Source organism: Coloeus monedula (genome assembly GCF_965178545.1).
Source record: "Coloeus monedula genome assembly, chromosome: 9".
Classification (NCBI taxonomy): domain Eukaryota; kingdom Metazoa; phylum Chordata; class Aves; order Passeriformes; family Corvidae; genus Coloeus; species Coloeus monedula.
In genome coordinates, this window is record NC_138789.1 from 9,845,345 (window position 1) to 9,865,313 (window position 19,969).

Consider the following 19,969-nt stretch of genomic DNA (forward strand, 5'->3'; position numbering starts at 1 on the left):
GGAAGCTCCAGCATTTCATTGACTTCAAGGCTGTTTTCCACAACAGCCTTCTGTTTCCATCTCCCAGTGTAGAGGGTTTGGTTTGTAACCGGGCGGAAACACCAATTTAGTGTAGTGGTTTGATCCAAAATACTCATTACTGTTTATCTTCTGTGAGAGAAGAATTAGGAGAAATGCAAAGCAGGCACTAAACTTGAAAGAATATACAGAAGTTTATTAACAGACCTAAAAGAAGACAAAAAAATCATACCTCACCTTCAGATCTCTTCTCCTCCCCCCCCCCCTTTCTCCCTTCTCCCACTGACAATGTAAAAAGACAACCCTTGAGATGTTCAGTCTGTTTATCACTTCCATAATAACCTTGTTCAGTCCATGTAGGAAGAGGAGTCTCTCTTGCCCATGCTATGAAAACATTATCACAACGAGCCAGACGCCCGGGTTGGTTCTCTGCTCGCATGTGAGTCCCTTCCCATGACTTGCAGCTTTTCCCACAACTGCTTTCGAGGGTCCACTCTTGAAATTACTGGGGTACAATTTTAAGGTTGAGCTGTTCAGAAATAAAAGTTCTCTTCACCCATCTCTGGGAGCATTTCATCTCTAAGAACAGAGGCCCTTCTCCTTCCCTGGGAGCAAAGGGTCCTCCTCATCTTCGTCTCTAGGACTATCTCTGGGAGCATCTCTAGGAACTGAGGTTTTCTCCTTTCTCATTTGGAGCAAAAGTCCTCATCGCTTCCATCTCTCCCTGTTCAAACTTCTCATGAAATTACAGCTGCTTCAGCATCTGCCTATCTCAGCGCAGGTGCTTTTGCTCTCAAGTACAAGTTAAACGCTCCACCCCCCATGCCTTCATGAAATTACAGCGGGTACTCTGATATATCATAGCTTCACAACAGAATTTCAGCTTTAAGCATCTCCTCTTTCTCTTCCCTCATGTTTTCAGCTCTCCACAGCACTAAAAGGGTTAATCTCACCTAGGCCTTGCAGCTGGAATTTTGCTTATCACTGTCGATCACATGACCTCTGCTGGACATCGGTGCAGCTTCAGCTGAATCTTGGCCGCCCTGGAGAGGGGGAGCCGAGCTGCTCCGGCTGCCCACAGCAGGGCTGGGGGGGGGTTCCATGGGTGGAACAGGGCCCATCGGCTCCAGGATGGCCATGGCCCATCCCCCACACGGGGCCCGCAGCCACCTGTCCCAGCACCAGAAACGAGACAGAGCTGGGGGGGCTTTGCCTACTCTTAAGTGTGGATCACAGAGGCGGTCACAGTTTTAAGTGGCTCAAAGAATTGTCCATGTTCAAACTGGCCAGCTGATAGGTTCTGTTAGGTCACAGAGGAAGCTGTAAGCACCCCTTTTTAAGAACATCACTTCCAGGACTATGCTTGCTAACCCATGACACCCAGCCTAGTCCTATCCCCATGCTCCCTGCCCCTTTCCCCACATCCTGGGTGCCAGGAAGCAGCAAGAGCTGTCTGCCCTGCCAGGGAAGCAGAGCCCATCTCGAGGGCAAAGCAGGGGAGGGACAGTCCCTACACTGACACAGTGTCACTGTGCTCCAGCAGGGTGAGCAGAGCAGGGCTGTGACAGTGACCAGCCTTAGTTGTGACACAGTGCACAATTCCATGGGCCCCGCTTTACTGCTTCTGAAGAGTCTTGATATTTTAGGTCTTGTATGTGTAGATGACAGAAAAACTACTGTTTCCTATAAAATCAATGCTACAGGTACCAACTGAATATTTGGACTAAAACTCCAAATTTTATTGAGAAAAATTATTAGTTTGGGATTACCTGTGCAGGTGAGAAAAGCAGGTCAGTTGAATTTATTGGCTTACCGACATGATGCTTGTGGATATTTTCATTCAAGGCCCATTTCCACTCAGAGCTACATCTGCATCTTCTGCATCTGAAGTGAATCCTCCCATCATCTGGTCAGCTGAGGTTTTATTTTGAGAGTTTGTCTTAGGCAAGATAGGAAAGAAATAGCCACAAAGTAGATACCTTGTTCTCTACATTTCCATCATGCAGGAACAGCTTTCTGATGGGGTTTTTTGAGAGCTACAGCTTCAGGCTTGCTAATTTTGAATTCCTAATTCAGTATTTCTAAAGTCATGAACTGTGCACTGCTGCACAGAAATGCATTAACAAGCACCTCTTCTCATTTTCTGGTCTTTTGTTGAAGCACAAAGCTATTTAATGCGCTTTATGAATGATGCTGTTTTCTGAGAGAGCTCTTTCCCTCTTTTTTGCTTTTAACAAATGGGAGAGTTGGGATACCAGTTACTTCTCCTTTTTTCCTCACTTATGCCCAAACAGGAAGGAAAAGGTTCCTTGTCCGAGCAGGTGTATGTATCCAGACAACATCACAACTCATGATAGGCTACACTACAAGCATGTGGTTAAGTTTGGGCTACAGCAATTTTTGGTCTTAATCTGTTTTGAGTTTTAAAGGCCTTGAAGCCTAGGCCGCTGTTCTAGTCTAATATAGAGTTGAGAGGCACAACTATGAACTGACAACATGTGTGAAATCATGGTCTCAGCCCTGTTCACACAGGAAAAGTCTGTTCTGCTGTCATGGCAATAGCAAGGAAAATTAAACTGCTTGTCACACCTGTAGCTGAGCATCATGAATGTAGATTGGTTTTGAGGATATCAGGACCCATTTACGAGGTTGTTTGTACTTGTAAATGTCGTCTTTGGTGCATAAACCCCATAGCCTTCCTGTAGGCACCTCCTCCTAGTGAGCAGCTTCCTTAAGCCAAAGCAGAGCAGGCCTGAGGCCAGCAGTGGTGCCAGCTGCATGGTAGGATGCTCCTGGCAGGACTCACTGTGGGAGAAGCAGTGAGGCAGCTTGAAACGAGGTGGCCCTACACTCACAAAGAAATGCTCAGGAGACATCAGATCAATGCTATTAGCAGCCATTTAAATCTCCTCTCCCTTTTCTCCTGCAGAGTGTTTGGATGGAGCAGGTGGGTATGGTCTTCCCTGTGTTTATGGATTTTTTTTTGTTTTGCTTTAGTTCTTTTCTGCATTCCATTAAAAAAAATTGCATCTAGCATTCTATTTAAGCTTTTGCTAGTAGCTAAAAATATAAATAAATCAGGAGTTTTTTTTAGTTTAATTTCTGGTGCTGTGAGTTTTTCCATCCGACTGTCATTATGAATCAGTTATTTCTTTGCTCAAAACCATCATGTACAACAGCATCCAAAGTAAATTCTTAAATAAATCAAGTTTGATAAATTAAGTAATTAGAACTTCAGAAATCTAAAATAAATAGGAAGGAGAAAATATTTTTATGAGGTTTATTCAGGTTTCCTTGGCAAGACCTTGATCTACAGTAGACATCCCAGCCAGTACTTTCCCTTGCAACCTGACACTCTTGGCTGAGAGACATCACAAACACAACTGAGTGACCATGTGATGGTAACTGTTCTGAACAGCTACAACTGTGTGCCGATGGCTCCTCTGAAGTGGTTCACAAGCAGAGATCACATGTAAAGGGCTGTTTGAAGGTAGCCTGGGTAACCCAGCCCAGGAACGAGAACAGGATATGCCTCCATGGCAGGGCAGCAGGCTGTATGCAAGAAACAAATGCAGGTGTTCAGCTATTCTGCTGGACTTCTGGACTGGAAAAAGGCACACCAGATTTAGAGAGGAAGACTTCTTTTTTTAGCCAGTTATATAATTTTATAGCAGCATTTGAGGGAAAAATTGCAGTGTGCATTAATTATTTCTATGGCAAATTAATAAAATCATCTGATAGGTAGGAACACATTCTCTCCCCTTGCTCCCTTGTACTGGTTCCCTACTTGCTGCCCTGTAAAACTGAAGCATAAATACTCTGTAAGGCTGCCCCTGATCCTCAAAAGATCAAAGCAGCCTCTTCGTAGAGGACTGAACTGTGCAGGGCCAGCAGTACAAGGTACAATAAATATCTGAGCATCCATTGTTTATCAAGGACTAAGGAGAGCAGAAGGTTATATTAAAGAAGAAAAGAGCAAATTTTCCTGCTGTGAATACTTTGAGGTAAAGGACAAGCCCAGTATGTCAGAGTTCAGAACTGGAAAGAAGAGCTCTGGAAACAGAGGATGTCTCTTTCTGTCCAAAGAGGGAATGCTGTGACAGTAAGTGTGTCATCCTAGTCCTCTGTTAAAAAGCATTTTAGATGACGTTAACCAGACTTTGGAGGGCAGCTGTTATGAAGCACAGCTCAAGAAACTCTGCTGCCTCAAGGCCTTGGAGCAGCCTTTTTACTTTTATGTCTTGGCTAATGAATAGGCTGCCCTTTGGCAACTGTTATATAAGTGAGAGCTTTTTAAGCCCAATGCATTTCACATTCTCTTGAAAACCAAAATTTTTGACCCGACAGGATAGTGCGTAAGCAATTCCCTGAATTATAGCCTTCTCTGCGTTTTCCCAGTGTGGGTTTTTGCTCCATAAAGCACATTGTGAGCATGGGGAAAGCAGTTCCATGGACAACCTGCTTTTGCAATATTGCTTAGAAGTGTCCAGTGATGTCAATATGATCACAGCAGTCGTCTGAGCTAGGACTCTGCCCTATATCAACTGAAATTAGTGGGATCATTTCCAATGATTTTGCTGTGCAGTAAGTTGGGATTTGAATAAGAGAAGCAAGTATGACTAGATTATTGCTGACTTTCTGGCGGGGGAAAACATGCAGACAATCAATGTGATTGGTAATGCAAGCTTCGTTTATTGGCAATACAGAGGCACTTATATAGTGTGAGTATACATGCTTATCAGTTCTTAATTGGTTCAAACTTACGAAAGCGCATTCTTACTTCTACATAATTGGGTTAGATAAAAGACTACATTTGGCAAGCTTCTATTATTTATGTTTTGTCTTGAGAGATCAAAGATTTTCTTCCCTTCTCATGGTCAGCACATCTTTATCAGAACAGCACTGTACCTCCTAAAAACTCCTTTTTGGTTCTCAGGCCTGTTTCTCACGCAGGCATTTTCTCATGGAGGCTTTTTCTCATGCAGGCCTTTGCTTGCAGGCTTTTTCTTGTACAGTTCTGTTATTAATTTGTACCCTTTATCAATAATCCACGTCCCTGATCCTCTAACCATTCTCCAACAGATTATATTCAACACACTTTTCTCCTCAGTACCAGAGAAACTGATACTCGCAAATACTGCCTCTGTGCAGAAAGTTTCCCTTCTGTAATAAGCTCTTTCTTCTCCCCAAAAACTAAGGGAAAAACAGGTCATCCACATAAAAATGTGCACTTGGTGCACTACTTGCCTTGAAACAAATCAATTCTTGGATTCTACTGCCCTGTAAGTGGAGAACAGATCTGGGTACTCTTGTGGTTGATGCTGTTAACATTCATGTTCTGCTTCTTTAAGGAAAAAAAAAAGGTAAAAATAATAATCTGTTTTAAGTTTTACCTGGAGTCCACTGTTAAATTGGTCCTTGGCCAATGGCAGTCTAAGAATATGCTTTCCTGCTAATTTGGTTCAGCGATAAGATTCCTTGCCAGTGGTACACAGTGGGGAAAACCGTATGTGGTTAGCCCTGGTTACCTGGCAAACAGGCACACAATTTGAACAGCCCGTGGGGAATTCCTATTTACCTGCTTATACTGTTTCTCAGAGTCATACACCTGCTTCTTTCTCAGTGCTCTCTTCCTCTGCATTAGTTGTTCCTTGGGATTATTTTTGTGCCTGTAAAAGATCAAAGCAAGAGGCAACTAGAATTTGCTCTTAGAAGTGACTACTGTTACATCAGGAGTGAGTCCAGTAGACTAAAAACTCACAGGTAATTAAAAAAATCCCAAACCCCACCATCACAGATACAACTTCTGGTGCCTCATGGTTTATTTTTGGATAGAGCCAATTACATGAGCATAGTTGGAGGACGTACAAGTACCTGTTACAGTGTCAAAAACAGGAAAGTGTAATTAAATGTGCTGTTCTGGTGGGCTTGAAACCTATTTGCAATCAAGCGAACCATTGAGCTTTTCAGCAGATTTGACTTTCTCCCCTCCGGAGAGGCTGAGCACTGGGACAGGAGCCACGTTTCACTGCTGCTCCTGGCTGAGGCACATTGACAGAGACACGTGTGGGAGTTTACACAGGGTCCACTTGAACCAACCCATGTTCTGGCCAGGATTAATCTCTCATTTTTATGAGCACTAAACTTCACTAACATTCACGTCCAAATTAAAAAAATATCAAAAACATATTACTAAAGCAATTTTTTTATATAAATAAATATTTATTTAATCTTTGTTGCCATGGATGAGGAGAACATGGTGTTGGTGCCAAACCCTTCATGGCCTCCTGGATGTACCTGGTGTTAACTCTTTGAGAGGAAAGGGGAAGCGATGAGTCACCCACTCATTTGCAGGTTTTTTTCCTTCCCATCTAACTCAAGCAAAACTGCCAAAATCTTGAATGTTATTAAGAGTCTGAGTACACTGTATGTGAAATGTGAGATGCAGTATCTTACAGTGTCCTGCAGTGCAGCACAGCACAGGAGCTCCCCAGCTAATGCCAAGCCAGTGTGCTTGGAGCTCAGGAATCGGATGCAGTATAGCAATGTTATTCCAGCAGGCTCATCAGAATTAATTAGCCTGGCTGAGAGGCAGGACAGATTTTGCCTGGGCAGACTGCACAGACAGAGCAGCTATAGAGCCTGGTACCTGAGCCAGTTTATCTGGAGCAATGCGGAAGTGCTGTCAGTGCTGAGAAAATTGTACTGGCTTGAATGGTGCCAGATCACACTGTTTATTAGATCAGTTGTCTCAATGACATATGCAGAAGGCTGTATCTGAAACAGGTTTGCTCCTATACTTCTCCTTTTTGGTGCAGATTCAAGAGAAGGAAGAGTCTGAGTATCCTGCTTGAAAAGCCATTCTCTATGAACTTAGCAAAACAGGTTAAGTTGTAGTACAGCAGTTCCTTCTCCCATCTCATATGCATGTACATCTATTAAGAATGGAAGTATAAGTATGAACACTAATATATATTAAAGTATCAAAGTAGAGATCTCCAAGATTGATCCATACACTCACTAATCTATAATAATTCAATTTTACTTATCAGAACCATTAAAATGAATTTTTGGCAAGCAGTAGGCCTATATTTTATGCCTGAGGTCTACACAGAGAAGTAACAGTTAAGCATATAAACTCACATTCATTAGCCTCCAGGAGAAAGGAATTTGGGAACCTAATCTGATGTTAAGACCTTTCCAGGTAATGTGAGCCTTTAATCCAATGGGGTTCTTGTGTGTATGAGCTATTATTGCCAGGCACAGTAACCCCAGCTATAAGGAAGGACTGACCTGGAGAGTGATCTGCCCACCAGGGAATGCTGGTGGAGGACTCAGCTCCTTCCTCTGCCCTTGTCTTCAGTGTGGTTCTGGGCAAGTCACTGGGAAATAAGATACAAAGGCTGTTTGGAAACTGGTGAATATAATACTTTGAAATAGGGTTCAGTGTTAAGATAAAAAAACATTGAAAGACTGTGAAGTTATCTTCAGTAACTGGGGAACAAACAAGCATTTTAGAAAAAAACCCACACTGTTATGTGGCTTGTTTTTGTGAGAATCAAGGAGGAAGCAGGACAAAAATGTGAGTACGAGAAAGCATTTTATATACACATAAATACCTATAAATGATGGGATCAGTAAAGAGGCACTGCTCTGGTAGGCTAATCCCTGACTGTATCCTTCACATTGTACAGCTATTGCTTGATCCTACAACAAAGTCTGTGTTTCACAGGTGAGACCTCTGTATAGCTATATATGACACGCAGCTGCTCCTGCTGCATTACTGAGTGCTCAGGGCCAGATGCTGCTGTAGTTTGGCAGAGTGAGTACAGAATAGGAATTAGGACGTTCAGAGCTATCCATTAAATTTACATGTCTGTTTCATTTCAGTTAATGGAATAAAAATCCACGACTGAAGACCTCAACTAGGAATCCCTGGAGAAATACAAAGTACGATTTAGGTAGCTCAGAAAGGAGCAGATACAGTCTGCAGTTTTCTGAGCAAAAATGTGCTGTAAAAAGTCTGTGTTACCTAAGGGGGGGGGGGGGGGGGGGAGGGGGAATAAAAAGAACAACCCAGAAAAAGAACAACCCAAACATTTTTATGAGAAGCAGTACTAATGGGGAGACATGTTAACAGGAGTGCTGATTCATATCATTAATGTGGGCAGGCTGTAACCATGGAGAGTGAAAGATCTGTTGGAACATGCTTTTCTTGAGAACACACCTAAATTAAGAGGCTGTCAGAGACACGTGCTTCATAGTGTTGGCAACCCAGGTGTAACAAATTTCCAAGATGACTATTAGTGAGTACTAACAGCTAAAAAAGCATTTCTAATTTCTTGATGAATATGGAGGCTTAACTGAAAGAGGGAACTGCAAGCAGAAGTGAAGGTCAGTCAAGATATGCATGTGCAGTAATGGCCACTAGCAGGGAACACATAAATGGGGTTCAAATCAAGTGATCTGATTTAAGAAAAAGAACCAAGAATGATCAGAGTGGAAAGACCATCTCACACTCTCCTAGTGCAGAACTTTTTGCTTTCTGTGTCAAGCATTTGTCTTTGACACCGGATCTTGGATCCAATTTGTTTTGGCAATTCCTATCTTCCTTGCTTTTCTTTTGATATGTTTTAGAATAATTATAACTGCCCTGGGAAAAAAAAGACACATGCTCTATTACCACTTTTGTTTTCTGAGTGCTACATTTCTTTTAATTTATGGACTAGTTTTTTTACTGCAATGGAACCAAAGACTTGATAGGACTTTATTTCCTGAATGTGACTGATGCCTGAGAAAACTGCTTTTCTATTTCAGTAGGGCTACTTTGAGGAGCAGAAATGGGAATTAAGCATGACTTTCAAGAATGTTGGTCTTCAGCTTCACTAATCTCTCCTTAAAGTTAGTGGCCAATGATCTGCAGTGGTAGAACACTTAAGCACATGGCATAAAGAAAAACAGATATTTGTGTATTTTAATAAATTTTGGGTATCTTTCTACTAAAACACTCAGTCATTTCACCTTGCTGAATTTGAAGTAAGGGTGGAAGACAAAAGGTAGAACTTTTGGTACCAAAGATTAAGACAGGGTTCAAGGATGTTTATTTTACCTATTGGCTTATTATTGGCAATATTTATCATGAAAAGCTTAAAGTGACTAAAAGTGGCTTAAAGTGACTTAAAGTGGCTACTTTCTTTTCAACAAGAAACCCCACTCCCAGCTGTACTTATGGCATCTAAAGATGTGAGACTGATTCATGATACTGAATACTGAAAAACATTTTCTTGTACCTTAAAGAAGTGTTTTCATGTTAATTATAAAGTGCTGATCCATTCACAAAGCAGGGCATGAAGGCAGGTGAAAATGGTGCAACTCAGACTTCAAAAACGGAAGGTCCCAGATCACATCTGAAATGCATGAAGTGTATTTTCTAGAAAGCACTCTGTCAATCACTGGTGCTGGTGGTAGAACTCTGCCAGCCCCACAGATCAGGTAATGTCAGCTCCTTGGTAATCTCCCTTCAACAAATGCTGGTGGGCTTTTTTGTTGCTCTTGCCTTTTTTAAACAACCATTCTGTACTCCACACTTGTGTAATTCTACAAGTTCTATTAATTTATGATTTTATTGATTTTAGGTATCTGATTTATAGTGTTAATTAACATTGAGTCTGGGAATTGTTTGGAAATGCACCTTATTTAGTTATTTAGGAGCTGTGTGAAAAATCTCTGAAGGACAAGGGAACATTTATTCCCATGAGTTTTCCATCTGTCTTTCATATGATTGTTTGCAATGTGAAGGAATCTATAGCACCTATATTTGCATTTTTTTCTGGGGAAGAGTCAGCATCCAAAATTGAATTACAATCCACTGTGTTGCATTGGGTTTGCATGGAAAAGTTTTGGTAGGGGAAGTGTGGGGTATTTCAGAGGTAGCTTCTCTGAAAAGGTGCTGGAAGCTTCTATGGAGCCAATGCCAGCTGTCTCCAAGATGGATCAGCTGCTGGCTGAGGCCAAGCCCATCAGCAACAATGACAGTGCCTCTGGGACAATATCTTTGAAAGGGGGAGCACTGTGCAGTTGCAGATGGAGACAAGAGAAAGGAGTGAGAATATGTGAGAAAACCAGCTCTGCAGACACCGAGGCAGGAAGGGCAGGAGGTGCTCCAGGCACCAGAGCTGAGATTCCCCTGCAGCCCGAGGTGCAGCCCATGGTGAGGCAGCTGTGCCCCTGCAGCCCAGGGAGGTCCATGGGTCCATCTGCAGCCCATAGAGGACCCCACACCAGAGCAGGGGGATCCCCAAAGGAGGCTGTGCCCTCATAGAAAGCCCACACTGGAGCAGGTTCTGGGCAGGACCTGTGGCCCCATGGAGAGAGGAACTCACACTGGAGCAGGTTTGCTGACAGGAGTTTTCAACCCACCAGGGACCCACGCTGGAGCAGCCTGTTTCCGAGGGACTGCACCGCATGGAAGGGACCCACACTGGCACAGGGGAAGAGTGTGAGGAGTCCTCCCCCTGATGAGGATGTAGTAGCCAAGACAATGTGTGATGAACTGAAAGCAGCCCCCATTCCCTGTCCCCCTGCACTGCTGCCAGGGAGGAGGTAGACAAATCAGGAGTGAAGGGAATGAGGAAGGGGTGGGGGAAAGGTGTTTTAAGATTTCTACTTAGCCCACTCCAGTTTGATTAGTAACAGCTTAATTTCCCCAAGTCAAGTCTGTTCTGCCGGTCACAATGCTCACTGCTGAGTGATCTCTTGCTGTGCTATCTCAACCCAGGAGACTTTTGTTACATTTTCTCTGCCCTGCCCAGCTGAGGAGGGGAGTGGCTGAGTGGCTCTGGTGGGCACCTGGTGCCCAGACAGAGTCAACCCACTGCATATATGTCTGACCACTTAAAAAGAATTTGTTAATACTGTCTCAGCTGGATAGACAGTAGAGGACTTCTGGGTCCTAATCTTTCCTCTAGTATACTTTCTAGGTAACATTTGTCATGAGTGACTGTTTCTGGTGTCAATGTCAGGCTCACAGAACCTCATGATCCCATGGCTATTTTAGATGGACCCACAAATCACGGTATGACAGGATGAACTTACTTTTTGCTGCAGGATACAGTTTTGTGCTGAGTCTGCCCTGCCCATCTCACAGAAGCTTTCTTCAAACAAAATGTCTTTGCTATGCAGGGTGTTTTGACCTTGAACTGCTTTGAGCACAGCAAGAATAAGCACCTGGAGAAGGAGGCAAAAGGCAGGCAGAGAAATGTCTGCATTGAGCTCCCTCAAGCAGCACAGGCTGCCTAAAATGAAGGAAAACCCTCATCTGCCTATGAGCAAAAAAGGCAAAAGTACATGTTTTTTGACAGAAATAAAAGATTTTGACTATTGCCAGGAACTTTATATCACTTGTTGATTGGCATTATTTCTGTTGACTGTTTGCCCGTGGACCTTAGCTCCAGGATTTCTCCCTCACTCAGGGACAAGAGTTCCCAAGTAGCTGCAGCAGCCTTTACAACACTCACCTCTGCTGCAGGCACAGGCAGTCCAGGAGATGGCTGGCAGGACACCCAGCCCCTGCTTCTGGGCAAAAAGGGGTCAGCAGGCAACATCTAAGTCAGGCAGGGGTCAGGAGGTGAGGTGGGATCAAGGCAAAGACTAGGAAAGCTTATGCAGGTTGACTGTGGAGCAAACACCACGCCTCATGTTCTCAGTGTGGATGTGTTTAGAATGCCTTAAGGCTCTGGACTTAAAAGTATTTTAAAGGGATTGCATCATATATCATAGCTTCTAGTACTTTATGAAGCTATTTATAATAGTAGAATACCAGGAGTTTGGGATTTAAAAAAAAACCAAAGCAAAAAAACCCCAAAGCAATTCTAGAGGTAGCCTTTCTTTTCTTCAGTCTTGCGGTTTTGTGTCAGATGGATAACACAGAGTAGCCATATTACTATTTCAAATTGGCATGTTCTATTGAAAATGAGTCAGGAGCTACCCTGTATTATCTCCTGAATCCAACAGAGCTAATGCAGATTTACACTAACATTACTGAGAGGAGAAATTGGCCATTTTTGGACATCAACGCTTTCTAAGCAAAGGGATATGTTGTACCTCCAATAAGGCTTCATAACCCCTCATTAATGAGATTTATGAAACTTGAAGAGAAAACAGACTGCTGAGCAGCAACTTTATTCTTTGCAATCTGTGTGAGCTAGTGGAATATTCCTTTTATGTTTAATAGCAAAATACCTGCCTGGAGCACCTTTTACACAGCTTGTATGCGCATTGTGTCATAGTATTTTATTCCAATTTATATCAGATAACTCTACTGTCTGTATACATGAAGAGTATTTACAGTGCTTAGTAAAGCTCAGAGTCCCTGAGACTGGATTTTTGAGTTCTCAAGTAGGGCATTCTCTGCAATAACTTTCCATCACTGCATCCAACATTCTTTGTCTCCTTTGAAAATCGTGGCTGATTAAAAGTCTAATGCAACAGCTGTTTGTGATCATATGATTGATATGTTTTCGAGACAGATGCTGAGTATTAGATGCAGAAAGATTTTTGCAGCACTCAAGAAATTTGGAATTGATATTTTTTAAATCACAGTAGGACAGAGCTGCTAGACAATGTGGATTCCTTATATACGTAATTAAGAGTTGGTGTAACTCAAAAGATTGATCACACCACTTGGAGAAAAGCCCCCATAGGCATGGTTTCAGGAGGTAAAATTATTTTCATGATTTGGAAAGTACTCTGAAAGCTTTTAACAACTCATTATGCCCATAGACTACTGCACAATGTATTTTTTTTTTTTTTACTGTTTAATATCAGAAGTGAACTTCCCTTGTGAAAAAGCTTCCTCGTTAGCTCACATTAGCCAGCCACTATGTGAACCGCTGCTCCTGGCGAGATCAGGTGGAGCACAAGTAGGGATATGGCAGCTAAACAGTTCATAGTATGGGAGACATTAGGTTTTGTAATCATCTTTAAAATATAAAAAAAATCTTTGTGGTCAATCAAGGGCCTGCTGCATGACAGCTACAGCCTGGGGAGGTATCTCAGAGCACGGATGCTCATCCACAGCCGTACCATGAGCCTGGCACTGAGAGAAATGCCTGGGAGAGCCTCACCAGCACCCACTGGGATCACCTGTTGAGGCTCATGGAGTAACTCCTGCAGACCTTGCGCCAGTGCAAAGAACCTGAAGGAGCTTCAGCGGAGGTTTGCATCGTGGCATGGCCCGGGGGTGAGGCTGCCTGGGCTGAGGGGCTGCACCTGGGACCTGAGGGGCTCCATCAGGACCTGAGAGGCTACATCAGGACCTGAAGGGTGGCACCTGAGATCTGAGGTGCTACATCAGTGCCTGAGTGGCTGCACCTGAGATCTGAGGTGGCTACATCATGAGCTAACTGGCTGCACCTGAGATTTGAAGAGCTGCATCGGGGCCCAGCCCACCCTCAGGCCCTGGTAAAGGCTCTACCGGACTGGTCTCCAGGCAGTAGCAAACTCTTTGTGGAGGGTGTCCCGGTGGTATGTTCAGGTAGGCTGTTCCTGTTAACTTGCCTATCAGACCTGCTCTGCTGCTGGAGTATCTGTGTGGGTGGTGGGAGTAGGGGAGAGGAAGGTTTCCTATTTGTCTGGAAGTGACTTGGAGTCTGAGTTTTAAAGGTTCTGGCTTCACACTGAGATAAGGCTGCTGCTGTGTGTGTTTGGGAGAAGCTCCCTGGGTAAGCCCAGTCTCTGCTCTCTTGCCCTCAGGCTCGTTGCTTCACTCAACTGCCCTTGCAGTTTGGGGACACTGTAGTTACGCATACGTGTGTGACACAGAGAGGAGGCTTGGCCTTTTAAATGGTGTGGACAGGGAAACTAGGGAAAGGTTTTGTCAAAGCAAATTGCAGGCTGACATGATTCTCGACAAGAGTTCTTGAGCAAAGTTTGAACAGTGCCCTTATCTGTTGTATGTGCTCTTGGTATCCTTGGTTGTCTCACAAAGATTTGTTTTTCTGGTGCTGTCACAGATCATGAGGTCAGGTGAGATATTCTTATGCTAAACTGGGGTCAGAAAAGTAGGTGAAGGTGTTTAATGCTTTTTAAGGAGCAGAAATTTTCAGTGGTGTGTCTTTCCTTCTGGAAGATGTGTACTGTTGGCAATCCAATTACATATGTGCTTTTTCTTGCTACTAGGAAGATTTTTCCTTTTTTCTCTTTTTTTCCTTACCAGGTCTGCTTAAATTAAAAAAAATATATATATCACTTACATCTGCAGTATGGACAAAGAAAGAGAATGTGAATGTGCAGTTACTTTATATCAGAGCTGCACCTGAAATCAGTTAGTGGCAATTCCTTGAATTGAGGGTAGTGGGGAGGGGAAGTAAGTTTATTCCAATTTGTGAAGTTAAAGTCTATCTATGGAATTTTTATGCACTGAGGCTAAGGTCAAAATAAAGTTAAGTTTAAGAACCTAGTCTTAAAATAATCAAAAGCTTGAATAGGTGGTGTTTATCCACATCTTACTGTTTTTCTAGGAAGATCACTTTCTCTCGATAGAGAAATTTGGTTACAGAATGAATTAGTGAAGCAAAAATAACATGGTAGTTTACTGGCATAGGCAGGGAGCTCTGAGTCTGAGAAAACTGCAATAATTTATGCTCTTGGCTATCAGTGTGTGTATGCTATGGGAACAAACAAAAACCAGCATATGAAATAGACATTCAAAAAAGGCCTTGTTCTGCGTAATACGCAAGACAACCTGCGTGCGTTAAATCTGCCGCTCTTTAACGTAGAACTTAAAGAAAATATATGTTCTCGGGAATCTACTTCTTTTATTTAACAGTGAGCCCAGTTTGGCAGTTGTGGCTGTAAAAAGACTTTTAAAGACCCAAATGCAAAACCAAGCCAATTCTTTTCTTAGCAGAACCTGGTACCTGAAGAGGGACAGAAAAGGGTTCTGAAAATATAAGGGACAGGGATAGAAGCCCCCAAACGTGAAATGGAGTATTTCTGTATTTGTGAAAGCATGCTTTTGGGACAGATAAAGCTCTGTTTCCTCCATAACTATTGTTAGTTTTCCTTTAACTAGAAACTGATTATAAACTCAAACATACAAAATAAGTGCAGATGAAATGATATGCATTCACCTTGTGTCAGCATGCATGCCCCTTCTAGAAAGTGAAGGTCAAAAACTTTTAACCAGGAAGTTGAACCAATGTATCACCACATACAAAAATAACCTAAACCAAATACCAATGAAACACCACATAGTGTTGTTTGCTGTAAAGAAAAGCAATGGATTTTTTTTTTTTTTCATTTCAGATGATCTCTATTTTAAGCTAGCAAGGCTGTATGATCTACAAGTACCCATATATTAATTAACTCTTGTTATAGCTGTTTATAAGTTGCCTATTTCATTACATAAGTTGGAAATATTTGTACAGGTTCCTGAAATACAAAATATTCTCAAACTTGGGCCTAAATGGTACTTTAATTGAGCTACTTGTAGTAAGCCTAAGCATATGAATCTAAGATTTATTTAGATGATCTATTTTGTATTTTCATTAGGTATTTCTGCTTGCATTAGTAATGTACCAAGGTTTTCACTCTATTATATCACATTTATTATGCCTTTAATACCAGAAACAAAGAAAATGAACCGAGTTTGGGCTGTGTGACTGGAATAGTATAATTGTAGTCCCTGTAAAGTCAACAGAGTAGTGCCTGTCTTGGGGTTGAAAAACCCCATTGGAGAAAAAAAAAAGGAGGTCAAGCTTTACAATAACTTACAGAGAGCATAACTTCCCTGAAAATATTTCAACAACTTTACTTCATTTTGGGTTCTTCTATGCTTCATTGGGATTATATCTTTTAAGCATGGATGCAACTGTAATTTTTACAGCCTGATGGGATTACTGTGGGTAGATGAAATACAATAAGTTTGGGAGTTGTTGTGTATATGGAGTATCCACTAATTGTAAAATTCTCATAACACAATCAGGGTTGATTAGCTGGTTGATTAGTTATCTGTGAAAGGAGCGTGTAAACATCTGGGCAAACAGGTGGTGCCTCTCCTAAATGCATCTGCAGGGAGTGGAAAGCTGCAAAGCATGTCTGCCCTGCTGAATCTAGGCACTTTGACTGCCCATTAGTGTTCTCCTCTAGCTGATCCCAGCTTCTGACTCAGGACTGTGTCCATGTCTGGTATTGTAACTCTTTAATATGCCACCTGTGAGAGCTCCAGCAGTTACAACTTGAAAGGGTCTTCCTAAGAGCTTTCTTAACCTCTAGTGGACTAAACACAACATGATTTAAAGCAGGTATTGGATTTAGAACATGGATGGAAAAGCTCAAGAGAAACAAGGGTCCCTATGGAGTAAATGGCTAAATTGGAATGAAACATTGTATCACAAGGCTTGTGAATGTGCATTTATAGTCTCCAGTTTATATATGTATATTCTGCTAGTATGGGTGCAGATGTACTCTGCTACACAGTTTTCTTTATAAAGCAAATGTGTTTTTTGTGGGAGACCTAACATTGTGTTCATAAGGACAGCTTTGCTATAAAGCTGACTCTGGGAACTTGGGGCATATGTTTGTTTATTAATAGTGTACTTTGTACTATGTATATAAAGAAAGGTCATCAAAGAGTGCATTTCTGATTTGTAGCTTGAAATGCAGATCTCTGCTAAAGTTTGTTTCTGTTCCAAATATCTGCTCATAAAGATATATGGGTATGTGTGGAGTTTAGATATTCTGAGATTAAACTCTCAGAGGCAAGCTTGGCTGCTTTGTTTATTAAGGGGCAAAAGCACTGTCTGAAAATTTTACAATAGAGGAGTAGTTCTAGACAGACAGCAAGGCACCACTGTGGGGGCTGATTGCTCATTATATTTATAGATAAGCATAGAAGCCATGTGTGAAAGATTGCTTTAAGGGCTGAAGTTTTCTAGTATATGATACAAAGTACCGGTGGCTGTTTCTGAGAGCTGTTGAGAATATAGATTTAGAAATGGGACCCTCTTTTTAACAGCTGCCTAAAGATACCAAGTCAGAATTCTCTCTTCCTAAAGACCTTTCTTTGAAGTTGTAACACTTCTTGTTGTGTTAGTGAGGACTTTCTTGATTAGCACCTAACTCAGCATGCCTGATGAGGAACCAGTGAGCCTTTAACTAAGGGTTTATCAGCATGTTGCATAATCTAATATCTGGGGCAATCATCAGCAGTCCTTTGACTTAACCTAATTATTTTTTGATTTACTTTAAATAATGTCCATTTGAATCCTGGTGGGTAACTTGATAAAGAGCTGGCTTCCCACTTGACCAGTTCAACCCACCCTGTATTTAGATAATACTTGAAAGCTGGGTGATCAGTATTATATCTGTGTTTTAACAGGGTCATTTTCTGTGCTTGGGAAGTTCTTAGAGTTATCAAAGAGTAGTAATTTATTTTTTAAGAGGAAGCCTTATGTATCATTAAGTATGATTTGAGACTTCAGACTTTAATTTCCCTACCCTATTGAACCTAATATGACTAATTCAACTTAAAAATTGAACTTTTTTCCTGAAGTCTTGCATAGCATTAAAATTGCAGTAGCTGATCCTTAATATGTGCCCCCCCCCCTTTACTGTATTTTCTCTTTTCAAATTTGCTTACCACATGTATTTTTCAGCCCCTTCTGTAGAGAAAGACTGTTAGGGACCATCTTTCTCCTCCAATAATGTGTCAAAATATAGGCTTAAGAACAGTGTATGACACAGTTATTCTGCTTCCAGAATCAGCATTCAGAATTTGCTCTTTTGTCAATAGGTCTGTTACTTATTTGAGGTTCACAGTAACATCATCTATGTTATACAATTGTGTGGCTTCTGCTTGAAAAGCTTTGGAGGCTCTCTAGTCTGGAGTGCAAGCTGCCAGCTTTCTCACCCTCACCTGTTGTGGTCTGAGAGCTGACTGGAAGCTTAGCAGCTCCCGAGGTGTTGAGGCACTCGTGGTACTACTGATGGACTGAAACAGTGGCTGTGCACAGCTCTTTCCTGGTTTATGTGGGAGCTGTTCTAGAGCTAAAGGATGCCAGTTAGCAACATCCTGCATAAAGTTCTTTTGGGCTTTTTTGTAAGGTCACTGCTTGCTAGGTTCCATAGTGATGTTTTTTCTTTGCAAATTTGTTAAGGTGGCCTAAACAGCAAACGTATGTCCTTTAACTTTCCTGAATGCCAGGGTGTTTGGGTGCTGGCTTGCAGGGTGAACTCTCAAATGATGTGGCTGCCTCAGGTGAAACCAGTGCAGGAACTCTCACTCACACCTGGGGCCACTCTGAGTCTCAGCCATGAATAAAACCAGTGTTTTAAAGATGTTATCCTATGTCAGTTTGGAGAAATTTTCAGCTAATTTAATGACCAATTATGCATGAGAAACTCTTCATTTCCACCTGGGTTCATGTGTGATTTCTGTCAGGTTCTGTACATTGTGCTTATAGGATGTGTTAAGAAACTAAGATTGCTTATTTTCTTGTGAAGCATTGTGTGTTTTTATTTGCCAAGGAATCTGTACCTACAGTCTCATGTTCATTGACTCTTCAATCTTAAAATCCTCTGAAAGCACACCAGCTTCTTCCCACCCCAAAAAAGTGAACTGCAAATTACATTAACTAAGATGAAAATTCCAGTCTGGGTTTCTGATGCCAGTCCATGTTCTACTTTGTGTTCTGCAGATTTAGTTGTTCTGTGCTCATATGCACTATCATTTCGTATTTTCATATCAAAAGTGTTCAGATAGAATATTTAATTGGGTATTACACATAAGGGGAAAAAGCCTTTTCCAGAAACAGTGATGAAAAGTATTACTGATCTCATTTCAGTTTCCAAATTTAGGGTAAAGGGTAACAGCTTTGGAATGGGACTGAATAAGGTGGGGTTTTTTCCTTTGTAGTGGAGAGCAAGCACATCATGCTACCAGGTTTCCAGTACCCAAGCAATTACCTGGAAGAAAACAAATACTGGATCCTTGGAGCTAAAATAATGGATTTCATTTATTTAGTTTTCCTTGATTGTTTTATTACTACTTGCTCAGTCAGGGTGAACTCTCAAATGATGTGGCTGCCTCAGGTGAAACCAGTGCAGGAACTCTCACTCGCACCTGGGGCCGCTCTGAGTCTCAGCCATGAATAAAACCAGTGTTTTAAAGATGTTATCCTATGTCAGTCAGAGTTTTCAAAGGTGTCTAAGTCATGTATTCAGTTTTCACTCCTAAAACCCTGGAAATCCGAGTCCAGACAGTAACTGAACAAACTAACAGCAAGTTTTCTGTGTTTCACACAGACAGTTGAAATTAAACTCCAAAATATTTTTTTAATTTGCCACAACATTGTATTTCATTCTGTGGCTAACACAGCTGAACCCTGGTTTCATGAAAATAGCTTTGTGGGGCTTGTTTCTATACTGTTTCTTGTGAATGATAAAAGCTTACCTCACTCTCATAAGGACCAACTTTTTAAAATTAGTAAATATGGAAAAAAATTAATTTTGAGCAAGGTGCAAGTGAATAAAAATGCTCCTCTATATCACTTAGTGCCATGCAGCATCCCCTTAATCTTGAGGTTATACAGCACAGTTAAAAGATGCTATTTTTTTTTTTTTTGGTGAGGCTACTCAGATTTTATGTAGATCCTTTCAGGGAGAGACTTGCTCCTCAAAATAACCTGGAAATTTTTGAGAGAGAGTGTTGTAATTAGTGAGAAGAGGGGTGTGACTGAGTGCTATCATTATAGTCATATCTTCACCTTTCCTACACACTTCTCTTGGACTCTATTATGGTTAAATACAATTTTTGTGTATAGACCAAAAAAACAGATTCTGTTAATGCCTCAGTCTGAAGGAAAGTTGAAACAATGCAGGAAACCCTTTTTGTGTGGACACTGTCTCTTTTTGCTTGTGTTCCTGTGCTTGTATTATATTTATAATATAT